This window comes from Hirundo rustica, chromosome 1 (genome assembly GCF_015227805.2).
Source record: "Hirundo rustica isolate bHirRus1 chromosome 1, bHirRus1.pri.v3, whole genome shotgun sequence".
Lineage (NCBI taxonomy): Eukaryota > Metazoa > Chordata > Aves > Passeriformes > Hirundinidae > Hirundo > Hirundo rustica.
In genome coordinates, this window is record NC_053450.1 from 27,498,493 (window position 1) to 27,516,774 (window position 18,282).

General features: G+C 40.6%; 1 long non-coding RNA gene across 1 annotated transcript; it reads right to left on the bottom strand.

Moving 5' to 3' along the window:
- Positions 1-14,671: 14,671 nt before the first annotated feature.
- LOC120757610 (uncharacterized) lies at positions 14,672-18,282 on the bottom strand. The gene is made up of 3 exons (XR_005702600.1): positions 18,197-18,282; positions 17,150-17,230; positions 14,672-14,712 (listed from the first exon to the last, which is right to left on the bottom strand). It is a non-coding gene; the product is annotated as an uncharacterized LOC120757610 (long non-coding RNA).

The following is an 18,282-nucleotide window of genomic DNA, read 5'->3' on the forward strand; positions in this document are numbered from 1 at the left end:
AGACACTGCTTTGGTTTTATTTTAATAATAGTCACACAGAGGGTGCTCATATTTTGATGATGAAAAGGCATCAGGACCAACACTCAACACAAAATATACATAACCTCTGAGTGCATTTCAGCTGGCCTGAAGTGCCTGTGGAATACTCTTTAGGGAAATGATTATATGTTCTACTTTAGATACTTTAAAAACAAAACTCTGTTTAGAAATTGGGATACATTTGTGGTTAATTAGAAGTTATAATCTAAACTGGTGAAAATGTTACTTAAACTTTTTATAATCTTGGTCTACCCCAGTAAAGGAGAGACAACTTACATAACTGTAAAAGATGTCAAGTTCCTGTGCTTTCTGCAACTCATTCAACTTGCAGGAGTTCAGTGTTTTTAACACAGCTTTCAAAAGCTGAAATTCTTCTCTACTTTCCAAGTCAGACTCTTCTTCCCAGACTGTCTTGCATTTCCGTGGGAAACACTGACCAAATCCAACTCAGAAATGGTCTGCTCTGCTTTGGAGTGAGACTTGTCATGGACTCTGTTTCCTTCCCGTGGAACACTTTCAGGAGTTTCCGTTGCATGGGTTGGTGGTGTGGTTGTTGGGGTTTGTTGTTGTTGTTGTTGTTGTTTGTGTGGTTTTTTTGTTTTGTTGTTTTGTTTTGTTTTGTTTTTTGGTTTTGATTTGTTGTTTTTTTTTTTTTTTTTAAATCCATCAGTTTCAAAACTAGTGAACTAAGAAAGAAGAAATCCTCGGGGTGGTGGATTGGTGTTTTTTGTTTTCTTTTTTCCTTGCAAAGGATTGTGGAATCTGTTTTAAAATTCCTACTTTGCTTTTGCAGTTTAAGCCATGAGCAGGCAGTGACAGTTTCTTTTGGAGAATGCCATGACACACAGTATCAAAGATTTTACTAACATCCAAGTAGAAAACATCCACAGCCTTCCCCTCATCCACCAAGCAGGAGCACCATGTTGTAAAAGGAGATCAAGTTGATCAAGCAGCACCTGCCTTACATAAACCCATGCTGGCTGAGCCTGAGCCCATGGTTGTCTTGTGTGTTCTGTGTGATGGCACTCAAGATGATCTGGACCATGACCCTCCCTAGCACCGAGGTCAGACTGACAGGCCTGTAGCTTCTGGGATGCTCCTTCCAACCCTTCTTGTAGATGGATGTTACACTTGTCAACTTCCAGTAAACTGAGACCTCTCCAGTTAATGTGGACTGCTGGGAAATAATTGAAAGTGGCTTGGCAAGTTCTTCTGCCAGCTCCCTCAGTACCCTTTGGTGGATCCCATTAGAGCCCATAGATTTATGGGTGTTTTAATGGTGTAGCAGATCACTAACCACTTCCTCCTGGATTATATGAGCTGTATTCTACTTACAGACCCTGTCTTCCAGGTTAGGGGTGAGTACCCTGAGGTCTGCTGTCTCTATGTTTCCTTTTGTGTCAAGATGGAGATTCTCCATAGTTCTCCTTTTGTTGCTGATACATTTGTAAAAACATTTTATCTTACCTTTTATGGCCCTAGTGAGAATAAGTTGTACTTGAACTCTGGCCTTTTAATTATCTCCCTCCTCACATTTTTTTAGTCCTTGTGTACATCTTCACACTTCTGTCATCTCCACCATTGACTTATGTCTTGGTAGCATTACCATGGAGAAGTAGAAGAATCTAGTCTGGTTTCTGCTGCTTTCAGCTTGAGATTTATTTTGGTGTACTTGTTGTGAAACTTTGGATTCTAAACTGAACAAGCCCCATCCCATGGCCATCAGAGCTTTCCTCACATAGTAAATGTGAATAATATCATCCTCCTCGCAGAAACACTGATATGAACGAGATCAACAGCCATGAAAAAGTCTAACTTTTTGGGTTTCTGTGAGTAAATACCATCCTTCTGAAAGAAATCTTTTAATGTCCCTCTCAATGCTGCTATAAATGGAAGAGAGACAGGAGGAAACCCCTCCTAATTAGACTTCATTCCCAGGACAGGGTGTTTTTCTGCTGCATTAAGGGTATAGACGTTTGGCAGAACACAAACACCCTTGCATCCCAGCTGGTCCTCAGAGGGGCTGGGTACAGTTGGACATATATTCTGATTAGAGTCAATACACATTGTTCACATAAATATGTTCTTGCTCATTTTCCTAGGAATTTTTTCTGACAACATTGAATGTTTCAGTGAACACTGGCTAAGATCAATGACAAAACATGGCATCCGATTTAGACTCTAGCTTTGACAAAAGCATGGAAATCCTAGGGGAATTCAGTTGATGTTTTATGCAGTATTCTGTTTCTAGGTGTTCAGTTTCTGTTCAATTTATGCAATGAAAAGAGAAAGCATGCACAATAAGTCATGTCCTGTCAAATCTGTAGCTAAAAGTCCACAGGGGAATATAAGTATATTAATGTCAGTACCAGTGTCTTAAAACCAAAATTACTCTTCTTAATAAAAGACTTTTTGGATAAACCCCATTGTGGTGGTGCGAGAGTTGTTTTATCAAGTTCTTAAGTATTTTATGTAAGCAGTTTGTATTTTTATAAGAAGTTCTATGTAATGGTTTGTTCCGTGTACCCCCTGTTTTCCCCAATGCTGGTTATATAAGTATTCTGTTATCTGTCAATCACCCTACCCTCCACCTGTTTCTATCAATCCTCTCTCTCTCCCCTTGGGCGCCCTGTCTGTCATCCCAGGGCCCTTCCCTGGATTCTGGAAAGCTCCAGGGAGGGCATCGAGTGATAGGCTGGTGCCTGGGAAATCCCCTATTCCTCATCTGTGACTGGTTCTCCTGTTTCATGGTTACACCTCCGGTTCCACCCCATGTTATTCTGATTGGCTGTTGTAAAGTTAACACCCCTTGGTCCTCCCCCACTTATAAGCTCATATTCAAGCTTTGTTTGGGGCTCTCCTGAGCAGCAGCCATCAGGCGCGGAGCTCCCGTCAGGTCTCACCTATAATAAAAGCCGTTTACCCTGCTCAGAGAGTCCTCCTTCTTACCGTCGCCGTGGTTGCCAAGAACATCTCATCCTACGCTGGGTGTGGGGAGCCAAGTACCCACGGGGAGGAGGTGGCTAGTGAGACTAGCTGCCCCGACCCAGAGCACGTGAGCCCTGGTGTAGACACTGAGCTAGCCTGTGGGCCAATGCTCCAAGCACACGCAGGACACCGCGACACCCCATGTATTTCTGCACAGGTCCTTTGAGATCTCCTCTCCTCTTTGGTTACTTGAGATACTAGTTGCCCCATGGAGCATCAAGATTATGGTTAGGAAATGTCTGTCTTTGAGAACTGTGTGTATGGTGCACAGCTGACTCAGAGTCTGGGTGTTCCTTGGGGCCCACAGGCTTTTCTTTGCATGATGTCTAGCACCAGATTATAAACCTGATGAACTTTCCCAGTCTTGGGGTAGTGTGCAATGCAATGCAATATAAGATTTGCGTACTTCTAATTCAGAAATCCTTTTTTCCTTTCCTCTGTCCTCTTTCTTAATGTAGCCAGTTGACAAAACCAGAATTGTGTCCAAGAAAGGAAAACTATAAAGAAGGTAAGTATTAGTAATCCCTTAGGTGTCCTTTTTAGCCTGGTTTCTGAGGATTGCATTTGGTTGCTTTGTCTATTTAACTTGGCCCCAAAAACTTCTGAGCTCATCAGTCAAATTCAGCTGAAGTTGTGAGAATAGATACCACAAACATAATGAGTTTCCTTGCAGTTTTATGAAAAGATGTTTGTGCAAATAGGAGGAGATGCTATTGATTCCTTTAATGGTTGGGAATAATGCAGTGTGAATTCCTGCCTGCTCTTAGGCGCTAGAGAATCTGTTCTTTAGCTCAGGTTTCTTTGTGACATGGATTTTTTGGTCTGCAGGACAAAGATTAATTGTAAATCATTCTTGAAGAAGGAGGAAATACTCCAGAATTGTAACACATGTAAAAATTAATTTGGTGATAAGATGCACAAACTCACTGATGTGGAGAGGTTGAACATACTACCCTGGAACCAAATTGCTGTGCTGAGTACACAAGCAGGCTTGGTGCCTTGAGTCTGCTTGCTGGAAGCTCGGAAAATCCAGTAGCTCCAGGCAGCATCCTGCCGATCATGGGCTGAATGTGCAAAGGGGCCTGAAATGCCCTTTGTGTGTGGAAACTCAAGTTCTATTTGTGCAATATAAATTGCTATCTACTGAGCTCACTGTAGTGGTTCTTCAGAGAGAACAGGCATCCGTTGATGGCAAAAGGAAAGAGTCTACTGAGCTCACTGTAGTGGTTCTTCAGAGAGAACAGGCATCCGTTGATGGCAAAAGGAAAGAGTCTGCTCTTTTTCCGGGGCTGGATCAGGGCTTTATTTGTGTCCTGCATCTCCAGCTCTGTCCCCATTACCCAGTCCTCGTCCTGCTGCAAAAGAGACCTCCTCCGCCTCCTCCCAGGGCTTTTATCCAGGGGGAAGGGGCTAGAGGCAGGGACAAGCCATACCCAATTAGGGACAAGGTGGGAGTGGAACAGAGTTGGGTTACATTCCAGTGTGGGAGGATGGGTGGGGAGAAAGAGCAGGGACAAACCACGTGATACAGTTTCCAGGGAAACAGGTGATACAGAAGAAACATTACAAAACCCAATATAAAAATGAAATACAATATAAACCAAATTAACGCACTACAACAGGTGGGATGATGAGGTAAAGCCTAGCTGCTCTTAAACTAACAGCGTGATGTATCTATTACTTCGTTGTTTCCACTTTTCCAAGAGAGAAGGAACTGTAATAAATTTGATCCTACATGGAAGTTTGGTGTTGTCATCAGATCAGCTTTCCAGCCTATTAAAAATTTGCTGGACAAATCAGGCTTTTAAATAGGTACTTTACGCTTAAATACTTTAAGTTGAATGCTATGGTTATGACAATGACTTTCAATTCAGTATTTAAAGAAAAAACTCCATCCACTGTAGATATTTTTACATTTTGCTAGGGCAACAGTCAAATAAAGGGAATAACATACTTTCTGTCTCAAAGACTTTATAGAGCATTATACTTTAGCCACCCAAACACTGAAGACCAGAGCTATCAAAAAAGCTACAGGAAAAAATGTATTCAAGAAACAGGAGAATAACTTATTTCTCCCATTTCTCTTTAGTCTCTTTTTGCAACAAGTAAGTTGCAGACTTTGACATACTTTCCAACAGAAATTTCTGTTGAAGACATTTCTGTTATGTTTAGACCTTTCCGTTACACAGCACACTTTGACAGCTCTATTTTTTTTCCTCTGAATTGTCTAATAATTTTAATTTGTGGTCTTGAGCTCATCCTAAGAGGGGAAAAAAAAATATGGCTTTTTTTTTTTTTTTGAATTGTCTTTCAGAAACTGCTGAGGGAAAAACACAAATCTGCCAAAACATGAGTTTTGGCATTTCAGTCTTTCCTCATCTGCAGTTTATCCTTGTTGCAGTCAGTGGTTGGACTAGTTCCGCAGAATTGCTGCAGCAAGTACAAGCAAAATATCAAAAAGTCACCCAAATGTGAAAACATTCAGGATATTGAACTATTGTCTTCAGCTTTGTCTCCAGCATAAGAACTTTTCAAATTTGCTGTCAGAAATGGCATCCTCTGTGTGTTCATTGACATGCCTGCTATCTTATACTTGCTGCTTGATGAAGTTTGTTTTTCCACTAGTAGAACAGCCTTGGTATGTGTTCTGATGTCTAAAAATGCATTTCTAAAAGTATTTTCTCTCTGAATTTGTCTCCCTTACCTTTCTGGATTGATTCTGCTTTTTTCTCTATATTCTGTTACTGAATTTCTGTTCACCATATATATTTTATTAGACTGACCAAGATATTTCAAAACCTGCCCTGGTCACAGGGGGAAGTTTTCACTAAAATTGAGGGATTTTAAAGTGTGCTTAATGTGATCTTTTCTTCATTTTCTCTTAAATGACACCTGTCAGCATTCTCTGAGGACACTAAAACTGGACTTAATATCTGAAATGCAATTATACAAAATAAGTAATGCAGATTTCTTGTATGGTGAAATGGGAAATTTTTATTTGGACCACATAAATTCTATTCCAAGTTAGGTCACAGTGTCACTCTAATGAGTTATTTTCAGCCACTTGTTTGCCAAGGCTTCTAGCACCTGTTCCAAAGCAGTAATTCCCAGGAGACTTCTATGTCTTGGAGACATGACTTGCATTTCTTGTTTTGGATGGGTAATAAAATAGTTCGTATTTCATTGTTTGAATCCAGATTATTCAATGTGCCTCATTGCTGCTGGTATCAGGTTCATAACCCTCACTGGGACCTCACTGAAGTGCATCCAGCCATTGATCATATCACAGTATTACTTCTAAAATATTGATCATATAGTGCAGACATGAGAGACAGTTTTTGGAAAGGTATTTCAGCGTTGTATGGAGATGCCTGAAAAAGTTTTAAACTACCTGCCCCCATGATTTCTGAATGGCCAATGTGCCATTTAGCCATCTTCCCCTGAAAGCCACACGAACCAGCACTTCAGGTGGTGTCAGCAGCAGCCCTTGAAGGCAAGGGTGTATCAGATCACAGTTCCTTTTGTGTCTGGTCTAGTGGATGCATCTCCCTTCACCCATGGTTAACAAAACAGTCTTTGATTAAATGCTGAAAGTTTGTCATCAGAAAAGTCCTTTAACGACTAGGTGAGGGTAGAAAAGACAGTCACTTTGAAGGTGTACTGGGAGCAGGGAAGCCTCCCTTCCTCTCTGGTATCTCTCTTTACTAGTAGGAAAGACCACTGATTTATGTATTTTTCTTGCAGCATTTAGCTGTGCTTTAGTCTAAGTGCTCTAGACAGTGATCTAGAAAAATGTATATATATCCTTAAAGCTAATGAATTTACTTAATATACAGGCAAAAGACAGCATTACTACTTCTCCAACTTCCCCATACCTTCCAGCCACTTCAGCTGAAATCTGGGTGGGTACTGGTACTTGCATCTTCTGTATCAGTGACTTTAAGGGCCAGGCAGCATTCATCTGCACCAAGATGGTAGTGGGGTTCTCTGAGAGGGGTTTTCCTGGCATCAGTGAAAGGGTCAGGTAAACCACTACCATCACCGTGGCTGATCCCATCCCCTGTGCATTTATTATAAGAAATGTAATTTTCCTGTTTGTGCTATAACATCAGCTGAGGTGCTCTAACAAGCTGACAAATGAAAGGTTAATTCTTTCAGAGCCAGAAGCCAGATTCAAGATGGAGTAAGGTGAACTGTATACTGTATATGGTGAATTATATACTGTATTATGAACTTTATACTACCAGTACAAAACAGAGATCAGTGATCTGGCAGAGGAACAGGCAGAAATAAACCTGCAGGTAGCTGCAGAGTGCTGCTGATCAGTGAATAGCTGTGTGAGATGATCTGAAGCACATGAAAATTGAGAAACTGGGAGATGGGCAGGAAAGCAGCATTCATCTTGGTCTGCTGAATTTCAATACAGCTTAAGAAATCTTCCTCAAATAAAAAGTACTAATTTCAGTTTGCAAATCCAACTTTAAATTAAAGTAGTACTTTAAAGAGGCTTGCTGCAATCCCAGTGAAACCAATGGCTCCCATTAATATAGCAGGGTTTCATTTCTCTGATGGCTTGAATCATATGTAAGATTGTTTGAACTTTCATTTCACATAAATGTTAATGCATTTAAGAACACCCTGCCTACATTTTAACTCCTTGAAAATCTTTGAGGATATTTTTCTTAAGTTTCCCAAACAGTCTTATTAAATTTATTAAAACGCATCTGTTAGAGCATTTTCACATGTTAAAAAGAAGCACTTGTCCCTTTACATTCCATTGATCCAAATGACATTGTTTAAAATTAATCTATTAGCTGTACTTTTTAACACCAAAACTGATCCCTTGAAAATTTTCCTTAATGTAATTTTTTGAGACTTTTCAACTTTTTTCCTCTTACTGTACTTGCATGTAACATGTTTCCAGTTAGTTTCTCTTTCTTTGTGCACTGTAACCCCTCAGTAACTGGTGCAGTATTTAGTAGTCTGCCACTGTTCTTGGACACTCTCATGCTATGAGTAGCTGCAGTAGCTGCAGTAGCTGCAGTAGCTGCAGCTGCTCTTCTGGGTAAATAATGGGAGTTTTCAAGCATCCTGCATGTGTTCCCAGAACAAAGTGCCTGTGTGACAACGTAGGAGTCTCAGGACAAACTGAAAGTCTGTATTAAAAGACACCAATCAATACAACTAGGAAGTGGGAATAAGTCCTTTTTTTTTTCTCCCATGGCCTCCTTACTGTGTCAACAGCCTGAGTTGGAATTGGAGGAGCAGCTTTATCTGAGTTTTCCTTTTTCCCAGAATTTGGTGTTCTTTCAGTCCCTTGAGTGTCCATTGCAGGTGCATCACACTGCTAAAGGAGCTGACACTTCTGCCATACAGGGCGCAACCTCTGGTAAAAATAGATGAATGCACTAGTTTTGCATCATCCACTCCCTGTGTCTGCATACAGGGTATTTTGGAGAAGAGAGTGGAACAGGAAGCTTTGGCATGGCTCTGATGACCCTATACATGCTTGTAGGTCAGTCCTAAGGCATCTGCCCTGGGTGTCTCTGACACAGGAGATCTCCTTTTACAGTGGCTGAGCCTGCAGACTGTACCTGCTTTCATCCAGAAACACTTGGAAAGGCTGGTTCCTAGCCTTTGTTCTAGTCTCCATCACTGTCACCCTTGAAAATGTGATGCTGTCCTGTAAAAGGGGCCAGGCTTGGCTTCGTATTGCTGGTAACCGACGCCTCCAACAGGAATCAATTTTTCTAGGGAGTGGAGGAAATGGAGAAAGGACCTCTCCAAGACATTGGGTGAGATGGCTGGTGAGATGGTAAAATATATGCAATTTTGGCCTTTCCACTTGACAAGAGTTTAGTTTTTTAGTTAAGGAGAAATGTGTTTTTCCCTTCTAGGACCTTGGAGTTGCTGAGGGGGGGGGGGCGTGGGGGGGGGGAGGACAGGGATTTATCAGAAAGCTAGCCAAGATATTGGCAGCTTGTTTAGCCACTGAAGATGACGAATGCAAATTTGGGAAGTACCCATTTAAAACCCTCATCCCTGGCAGGTTAGCCTATTCCATCTAGAATAGCCTTCAGGTGACATCGTGGGCAGCAGGGAGTGCCCGGCTCAGGCCCCGCTGCCCTCTGGGTGCCTGGGCCAGGCCCGGCCAGGCCTCCAACAGCCACTGCCCACACGGGGAGCGGCCCGGGCCGGCAGAGCCCCTTTTCCCCCGGCTGCAGCGGGAGAGAAAAGAGAACAGCTCAGCAATGTGGCGTGCCCGAGGCCGCATCAGAGGGAGCCAAGCTATGGCCTAGCTCAAGAACGGCTGGCGGCAGAGAAAGAAAGCCTGCAGCTTTGTAACCACTGCAAGCTAAGCCACCCTCAAGAAAACCGAGAGGTCATCTACCAGCCTCCCCCATCAGCACGGCTTTGCCTTTCTACAGCCCTGTAGCATGGGGCAGGGATCACATGGCCGCTGCAGACCTGGGCAGATTTAACACTTCCTCGGCAACATGGAGCTTCTAAATCACAACCCTTCCCTGAGAGAGAGAAAAAAAGAAAACAGAGGGTATGTAAAAAAAGGCACCTCATGAAGTCAGTGGATTAGAAATGAACGAACTGATAATATTATTGGAATGGGATTGAAGGAGTGTACATATTTAACTGGACTTTTGTAGAGTAAACTATGGAGAAATAGACAGTTCTTTGTAGCATCTTAATGTTGTCGGGGGAATGCTGATTCTAATCAAAATTAGGGACTGATGTGATTGAGATTTAATTGAGAACTTTAAAGTCCTTGCTCCTGGGTTAAAAGGAGGTCTCAGCCTTTGAGACAAAGATGATTTTAGACTAAAGGAAACATTCCTAAATGGCACCCCAGATATACTGAGAGGCCCATAAGTAGCTAAAGGAAAGGCTGCTAATGGATGGAACAGCACAATCTGCAAAAACTCCAGGTGGTTGCAGATTTGTGACATTAAGAGCCACTGGACTATTTTGTCCTGTAGTGAGTGTCTCCATGAGACTCTAGAGAGACTCTTCTCCCAAAGTAATGAAAGATTAAGTTTAAATAGTGAAACTGACTGAAAATCACAAGTTGTGTCTTTCTATGTTGTTTTGTAAGAAAGTTAACTGTTTATAGAGGGAAGGAAGAATGCTTTAAAGTTTCATTCTGTTTTGGTTTAGGTTTTCTTTTTCCCATTTTTCTCTCTTTTTTTTCCATTATTTTAATGTGTATTAATAAATCTATTTGCTTATTTTTAAGTTTAAGCCTGCTTTGCTTTTTTCTCCTAATCTTTCTCCCAAAAAAGAGAATAAACACTGAGATAGTGCAGCTGGAGTAAAGGTTAAACAGTGAAAATTGTGTTGAGGGCCTGTCACAACCCAAAAGCAGCAGGGTTGTTCATGATAAATTCTTGTCAGCTGAACAAAGACACCAACGTCCGTATCAGGGAACTCGTATGCCTTATAACTGTCTTAATTCTGGCATATAGCCCACTATTTAGTCTCAGAAGTGTTGATTTACCTGTGGCTCAGCTACAGGCTTCTGCTTGGATTAGTCCAGACTCAACTTCCACTGCTACTAAAATATATTTTTTACCTTCAGATTTGTTAAAAGGACTAGTATAATGTACCATATTTCCCAAAACCCTCTCTTGTTCTTCAGGTCAAATCGTGGATCATGCAAGCGATAGTGGTCCAGGCACAAGTGACTCTGATGGCACTCTGAAATGGTTGTGGTACAGAGTTCTGGGCTCACTGGCCAACCCCTGCTTTGTGCTTCCCTGAACAAATCTACAAATCTTTTGTTCCAGGGTGCCTTGCTTCATATGGAACTACTCCAGTAGTGTCTCCCACTTATCTCCTGGTTCTGTTAACAAGGGGAGACTATTCTCTCTGTCCTTGTCTGGGGTAATTGCCACTGCAAGAAAAGTAAGAGAATCAACTTGATTATTGAGGATTAGACTGGGTTATGCCCATTTTGATATGCAGCCACCCACCCCACATATTTGGTCTTTTTTCAAGCAGTCTGCAAGATTTCCTCTAACTTATCTTTGCCATGTTAGAAGTCAATTCACTTCCCATTCCATTGTGCTCCTAGAAAGGGAGCCATTCATTGCATCCCTTAAACGCTACATGTAAATCAATATAGAGATACTGGGGGGTGTGTGTGTGTGTGTGTGTGTGTCAATGTTTTTGGTTTCATTCCTTATAGAGCTCCACGCTGCTATAGATTGGCCTAGCTATGTAGTCCCTTCCCACTCTGTGGTTATCCTATCTCTGTAGACAACATGCAGAGCAACTGCTCAATATTTCCATATTTTCTCTTTTGGAGGAGCCATCAGTAAACCATATGTTTTTCATCTGGGAGCTAAGTAGGGGAGCTGTTTCTATGGGGGAACTTTTACTGAGCCCATCAGGGTCAGTTTAGTACTCCCTGTATTGAAAGGTCACTTTCTGACAGTTTCACATTAGGCCACCCCTGAAGTGGATGGAGTAGCTGCTGTCACTGCTTTTAACATCTGAAAAGGGGCTTCTTAACACCATGGGCTGGCATTCAATTATTTTGCTTGCCTCCTGTAAAGCTGTGCTTACTACAGATAGTGAATATAGGTGAATATAGTTTTTCTCCACCTTTGAAGCTTTTGGAATAGAATTCAATATATTGTCCAGGCCTTTGGGGTCCTTGAAAGCCCACGGATGCCGAAATCCTGATCAATATGCAAGGGGTCTGTGGGATGTTTGGGCCTTAGACCTTGGTATATCCCAGCTTCAAATACAAGCAGTTTAAAAGCCTCCTCACGGACATGTCCAATCTCAAACAGCCCTTCTCTTTGTCAGATCATATAGAGAAAAATTCTATGAATTATGGAAAAGTCAGAAATATGTCTTCTCCAAAATAGTAATAGCTATATGGCATATTGCAACTCCTTCTTATTTCCATCCCAATCTGATCCAGAGTGGTTAATGTCTCAGGGGGAATGCCTGTTGTCTGGCCTTTATACCAGATGCCTAAGAATTTTACCTCACAGGAAGGGAGGTGAACCTTCTCTGTCAGGATATGGAGTCCCAAAATGTCCAAATGAGCAATTATCTTTGTCTCAGTCTGGTCCACTGCCTCCACCTCTGGGCAACCAATTAGTACATCATCAATATGTTGGTAAATCTTGACCTGCTCATCCAGGCCAATTTGGGCCAGTTCTTGAGCTGGAGCATAAAGGGCAAGAGTGGCTGAATGACGGTATCCCTGGGGAAACTGAGTAAAGGTATTCTTTTTCTTGGAAAATATTTACCTGTCCTGGTCAATACAATGCATTGTGTTGTATTGTGCACTAGTACAATAATATTTTTTCGTGAAGAGTTTTATACTTATAAAACATTTTTCATTGCATATTAAATGTGTCTCACAAACTTAAATGTAATTATTTTCTGTCGCTAGTGGACACGAGTAAATACTCACAGATTTGACTCCACAAAATGAAGGCTGAAGAAGAAAGACTTTATTTTTACAAAGACATTGCTTTTATAGGTTTTGAAGAATGACCAGGAATTGGAGAACAAGGCTACCACCTCTCCATCCCACTGGCCAGGCTAGAAGTCCATCAGTTGACTATCATCAGAAAGGAATGTGGGAAACAAGATGTTTACATCAGGAAGCTGTGGGAAAATTCAATCAGAGCTCTAAACATCTTACAGAAGCTCACATAATATAGCAACAATTTTCAATCATATGCTTTGCACTATTTTTTGTAAAATTTTATTTATTCATACCAATATTTAGACCTGTTGTTTTTCACTAATATAAATCAGAACTAAGATTGTTTGCATTCATACTTGAATTTATGCTAGAAATACTTTTCTAGTAATTTCTTTACTGCACTGTGAATTGGAATAAAACCAGTAAGGACAAGGCAGAAAAATAAATTTTATACTGTGAGTAAGACAAAAGAAAACCAATTGTAAAGTCTGATTACTGGAAATAAACCTGATACATTACTCTCTCTTTTCTTTAGTTCTGAATGGAAACATTTCTTTTTAAATCATGAGTTCATGGACCTTATTAAATGCGATATAAACTCTTGGGAAAGAGTTGATGGAAAAATATTTGAACACTTAAAAATGTGAGACCTGCTTACTCCTGTTTAATCTCTAAAGGTTTTCAGCATCTCCTGTGCATGTAGCACACTGAATCAGCCAATGCAGGGGATCAGGATCCCCTGATCTGTCCAGCTGCTTGCAGGACTCACAATGTATGAGCTAACCTGATCAATCCCAGTGGTTAACTGCTAGCGATACACTTTCTTTTAAGGGTTCTCCTTTTTGAAGATGCAAATAAGCAAATGATGTTAGATGAATATTTTTAAAATATGTAAAATGTTAGGGATAAGTCATTGTCAATTGGAACAAATTTTTACTGCAACTGTGCAAGCTCTATGTCCATTAATCAGGGATTTTTTTTAAAACCAGTATCAAAAATATAGACATCTAATAAAGCTGAATACTCATTAAGGTAGTCAGCTTTTCTGCACCGTTGACTCAAGAAACAGATCAGCAAGTATTGTACATCAGAGTAGAAATGAAGTAATTCATTCAGACTCACAGCCTTGTTGGCTGGGAGAGCCTTAGGCAATCATTGAGTCCTATCTGCTGTTCAGTGTGGGACCAACACTAGACCAAAGTCAGCTGTGTCAATGTCTAGGCATAAATCTCAAAAGCTTTCAAGTATGCAGATTTCACAGGAATTTTTTTTTTGAAAGATGCACTATATCCCCAGTAAAATTTTTTTTCTAATGTCCAACCTCAGTCCCACTTGCTAGTGTTTGGCCTCTTGTATCATTTGCCAGTGCTGAGGACCTGTGGGCTTTGTCACCTTTGCAACTGCCCTTCAAAAAGCTGCTGGTTGCTCTTACAGTCTCCTCTTCACCCAGCTCCCGCAGACCCTTCTTGTGGTGCTCTTGGCCCCTCGGCAGCTCTCCCGTGCCCCACTGCTTTCTTGGCACTCTTAAGCTGGAGAGTCCCAAAGTAAACCCCAAAATAGAGCACAGCAAGTTTCTTGGGTGCACTGGCCACAGACTAGTCCAGAATGCAATTTGCTTTACATATGAGAGGAATAATAAAATGGAAAAAAAAAACCAAAAAAACACCCACCTTATTTTAAAGTGTTGGAAAATTATGGGATATGAGCAGGCTTCAGAAAGTGATCTTGGGGTTAAAGCAAGTCCTGTTTATGAAATACCATCTCTGAGACTAGTAGCAGTAATGTAGTGAAGCAAATACCATGCCAGAGGAATGATCAGAAAAGGAACAGAAAACAGAGCACAGCACCATGCCCTTTTGCAAGTTAAAACTAGTTTGTACAGTTTCAGTCCTCTTTCAGAAAGACTTAGTAAAAGCAGAAAAGATGAAAGGATTGCAAAGGTAAACAAAGACTGACTCTTTGCTCTCATAGGTACAATAAGTAATTCAGAATTCATCAGCCTGATGATCAATCAACTGAGTGAAAGCAAAAAGAGGTTTGTGAAATTGTGAATAGCAAGGATGAAAGAGGATTTTTCAAGACAACTGCTAGTAGACATCACATTAAAAATTGGCAGCAAAAGCAACAATGAAAGTATTTTTAAGAAAATGTTAATCTGGAATTTCTTTCTTACCACTGGATGTTTTGAATGCTGGAATTCTACCATGAATCAAACCCAAAACCTGGACAAATAAAGAAAAATCCATTGTGGATTATTAGAAGTTGTACCTCTAGCTTGGTAAGTGCTACTACTATAGATTGCTGGAGTTGAGAAAGTACCCTGAAAACATATTCACCCCACACTTACTGTCCTATCTATCTTTTTATTAAGCATTTTCCATTGGCCAGTGTTGGAGGTAAGACACTGGGAGCTGGAAAATTTCTTGTTAATCCCATGCAGCTGCTTGATATGTATGTTTTTCTATTGTTCTGAAAATAATACATTTTTTTTTCTCCTGAATTTAAATAAAAAAGACCATGATACATAGATTTTTAAATCCTCCACAGAAAGAGCATTTCTGTCCTGTTAATGCCAGTCCAGGTTTCCATTCCAGGTGTGAATGGAAAGATGTGAGCTGACTTTATTATAAAGTCCAGTGGGAATATGATAACTGAGAAGCAGGCAATTTGGAAAGTGAATTCACTACCCTGTGAAATACTTGTTATATCTTAATCCCTCTGACAGCTCTCCTGCAGGGAAGTAAAATAATAAAAAACCTCTCTAGCCTTTTTGTTATTTTATGTGTATTGTTCTCAATTAGCAAGAGTTTCCCCTTCCTTGTATAGATATCTAGCTTATGAGCTTTAAAGGCTTCAAAATATCTGGTGACAGCTTTTTCTAGGGCTGGAAAAGATTTTTTTGGGGACACTGTTTCTAATACTGAAAATGAAAACGTTCTTCCTAAGGTTCGTACATACTTTGGTTTTTCATACCTGCTATTGTCCTCTTCAAAACTATAAGAGTGATTTCTTTTGTGCTATCAATACAATAGTGAGGCATTTCCCCCCCTTGCTTTTCAGTGAAACCTAAATAAAAGTAGCAGAGACAATTTAAAAAAGCCACTTGAAGACATTTTGTAAACACTGTGCTTCAAATTAACTTCGGTGTATGTACCCGTACTCTTAAAACATATTAAACAAAAGCTGAATCAGTATCTAGGGACTCCCAGTGCTTTTTCCTCTCTGCAGCCAGGATCAAAAGCCATTGAAGTTCTTGAGGAACTTTCTATTTGACATCAAAGGGTTTTGTATCCAAACTAATTGTGAGATGTGGTTAATCCCTGTAGCAGCTCTGATACGGACTTTTAGCCAATTTTCCAGTTTCAGTTAGTGTGTGGCAGTGTTTAGGGCTCTTGTACTTCTACAGGCATAGTTGTCTTGCAGACGGTTTAACCTTTTAGGTATTGTGAACATCTTAATTTCGTATACTTGGCTTCCAGTGCAGGCAGGAACTACCATGAGCTTCTGCCTTCCCTGGCTGGCCAGACCCATCCAAATGCAGCAGTGGATATGACTGGGACAACCTGCACTGAGAATCATGGCTGAGATCCTGGGCTGCCAGGTCCATGGTGAAATCCAGGCTGCCACCACTCTGGTGCTGGCATGGAGCATCACATCACAGCTGATGGTGCTGTTGCATGGGGAGGGTCTGTCCAGAGAGAGTGGCATGGCCCTGCTTTTGCTTCTGTCCCTACCCTGACAGGCTGTAGTTACAGCCATCTCTTAGGTGTTCAGGGTGTTTGTGCAGATGGGCCAGTTATCCCTGTATGGCCTTTGGTCTACCATCCACAAGCAGTGCAGGCTATTCCCTCCCCACTGACCATGCCAGGACCTGTGCCTGCTCAGTGCTGCTACCACGCAATACAGGCTTTGGAACAGGGATGGAATTTAAAGAAAATAAGAGGTAACAGCCTATCCATAACTACTTCAGGAACAGAAAACTTTTTTTAAAAGTGTAACCCCAGGCTCTTATAACTATCACTTAAAAATAAATAAAATAAAAAACAACAACAAAAAACCCACAAACAAACAACAAACAAACAAAACAATGAAAAGCAAAGCTGAACCTATCATATAGAAGGTCTGTAGTGTGGTAATAGTACTATATATTATTAGTATAGTATATATTGCTCTGTGTGCTTAAATATTGTTCATGTCTGCACAATCAACATCACTTTTTAAAGCTTTCCTTTAACACTTTGGATTGGAAGGAAGAAAGAAAATAAATTCCAGCTTTTTACACCTCTCTGGCAAAGGCTATAAAACACTTTTTCTTTGGGGACAAATAGGTAATCTCCTATATAATCTCTGACCTTAATAAGGAGACAGAACAACCAAAAGCAATTTCTCCCATTATAAAACTGTGCATACATAAACATTTTAGAGAACCTGGTGACTCCTGATAGGAGTATCTGAAGAAAAGCAGAATTCTCAGAGAGACAATGAATTTCTATTACTAGGCACAAGAGAAAACTGCTTTGAGTGTTTTCAGAGATAAATTAGTAGAAATGTGGGATTTGTATATTTGGAGTCCTGTGCATTTCCCTACCAATTACTGATTTCCTAAGAAGAAAAAAAAATTCTATATCATACAGATGGCAAATTTATGGTAGCCCATACCTTATTTCTGTCTAGGATGCCTCCTTCAAATAAGAAATGGAAGAAGAGAATGTTTCTAAAGCTGGCCATGAATTAAAGGACCTGAGGAATGGTAAATACAGAGCCCTGAGTTCAAAATAAGCACAAAAACTCTTTGTATGTCAGCTCCACCCTGCTCCTGTGAAATGTGCATTAATAAACTGTGTGGCACAGTGCCGGTGATGACAAAGAAGGAAATAATAATTGTATAATTGATAATGCCTTTTTTTTCCCCATGGAAATGGTAACTTTGAGCTTTGGTATATTTTGGAGTTTAATTCCATATTGCTGTGGTCCATGTTCAAAATGCAGAGCTTCAGTAATTCAGAGTAGATAATGGACACATGCCTTGAATTTTTTAATAATTTTACTCTTAAAATTTCCTCCTTGGCTTTCTCTACTGGTAGTGAATTCCCAAGTCTGAGGCTTGAATAGAATACCTTTTGGTATTCTTTACTTAACACAAAGACTCCATCAGTAAAACAGATTTGCCACATGATGACAGAATATTCTGAATGGGAAGGAACCCAGAAGGATCATCAAATTCAGCTCTTAAGTGAATGACCCATACAAGGATCAAACCCACCACCTTGGTGTTACTAGCACTGTGCTCTACGTAATCATGCCCTGTGAAACCTCTTCAGAAACATCTTCAAATAGGGATTCATTAAATTTGTTTAATCACTCATGTCAGTACAATTGAAACAGGATTCATCTAAATTTAAGCAAGAGGAAAAGCTGGCCAACATTGGCCGTTAAAAAACCATGGATCACGGTGCTCAGCAGGCTTTCAACTTCAAAGCAGGCTTTCTCCCCAAAGCCAGCCTGCAGTTTTGTTGTGACACAGACAAAATTAAAGTCCTGCACCAACATGATGGTGTTGGTGGCTGTGCTGGCTTGAAGGCAAAACCAGCAAGAGACTCCAAGTCAGAAAAAAATAATTTAATAGGAGAGAAAAAAAAAAGTAAGATAAAATAAAATAAACACATGCAATAGTACAAAAGATCACTGACAGAGTCAGACTACAACCTCACACTGTGGTGATAGCAGTCCAGATGAAGTGGTCTTGTTCAAGCAATGTTCCCACAGAAAGGTCTGGTAGCTCTTGTCCTCTG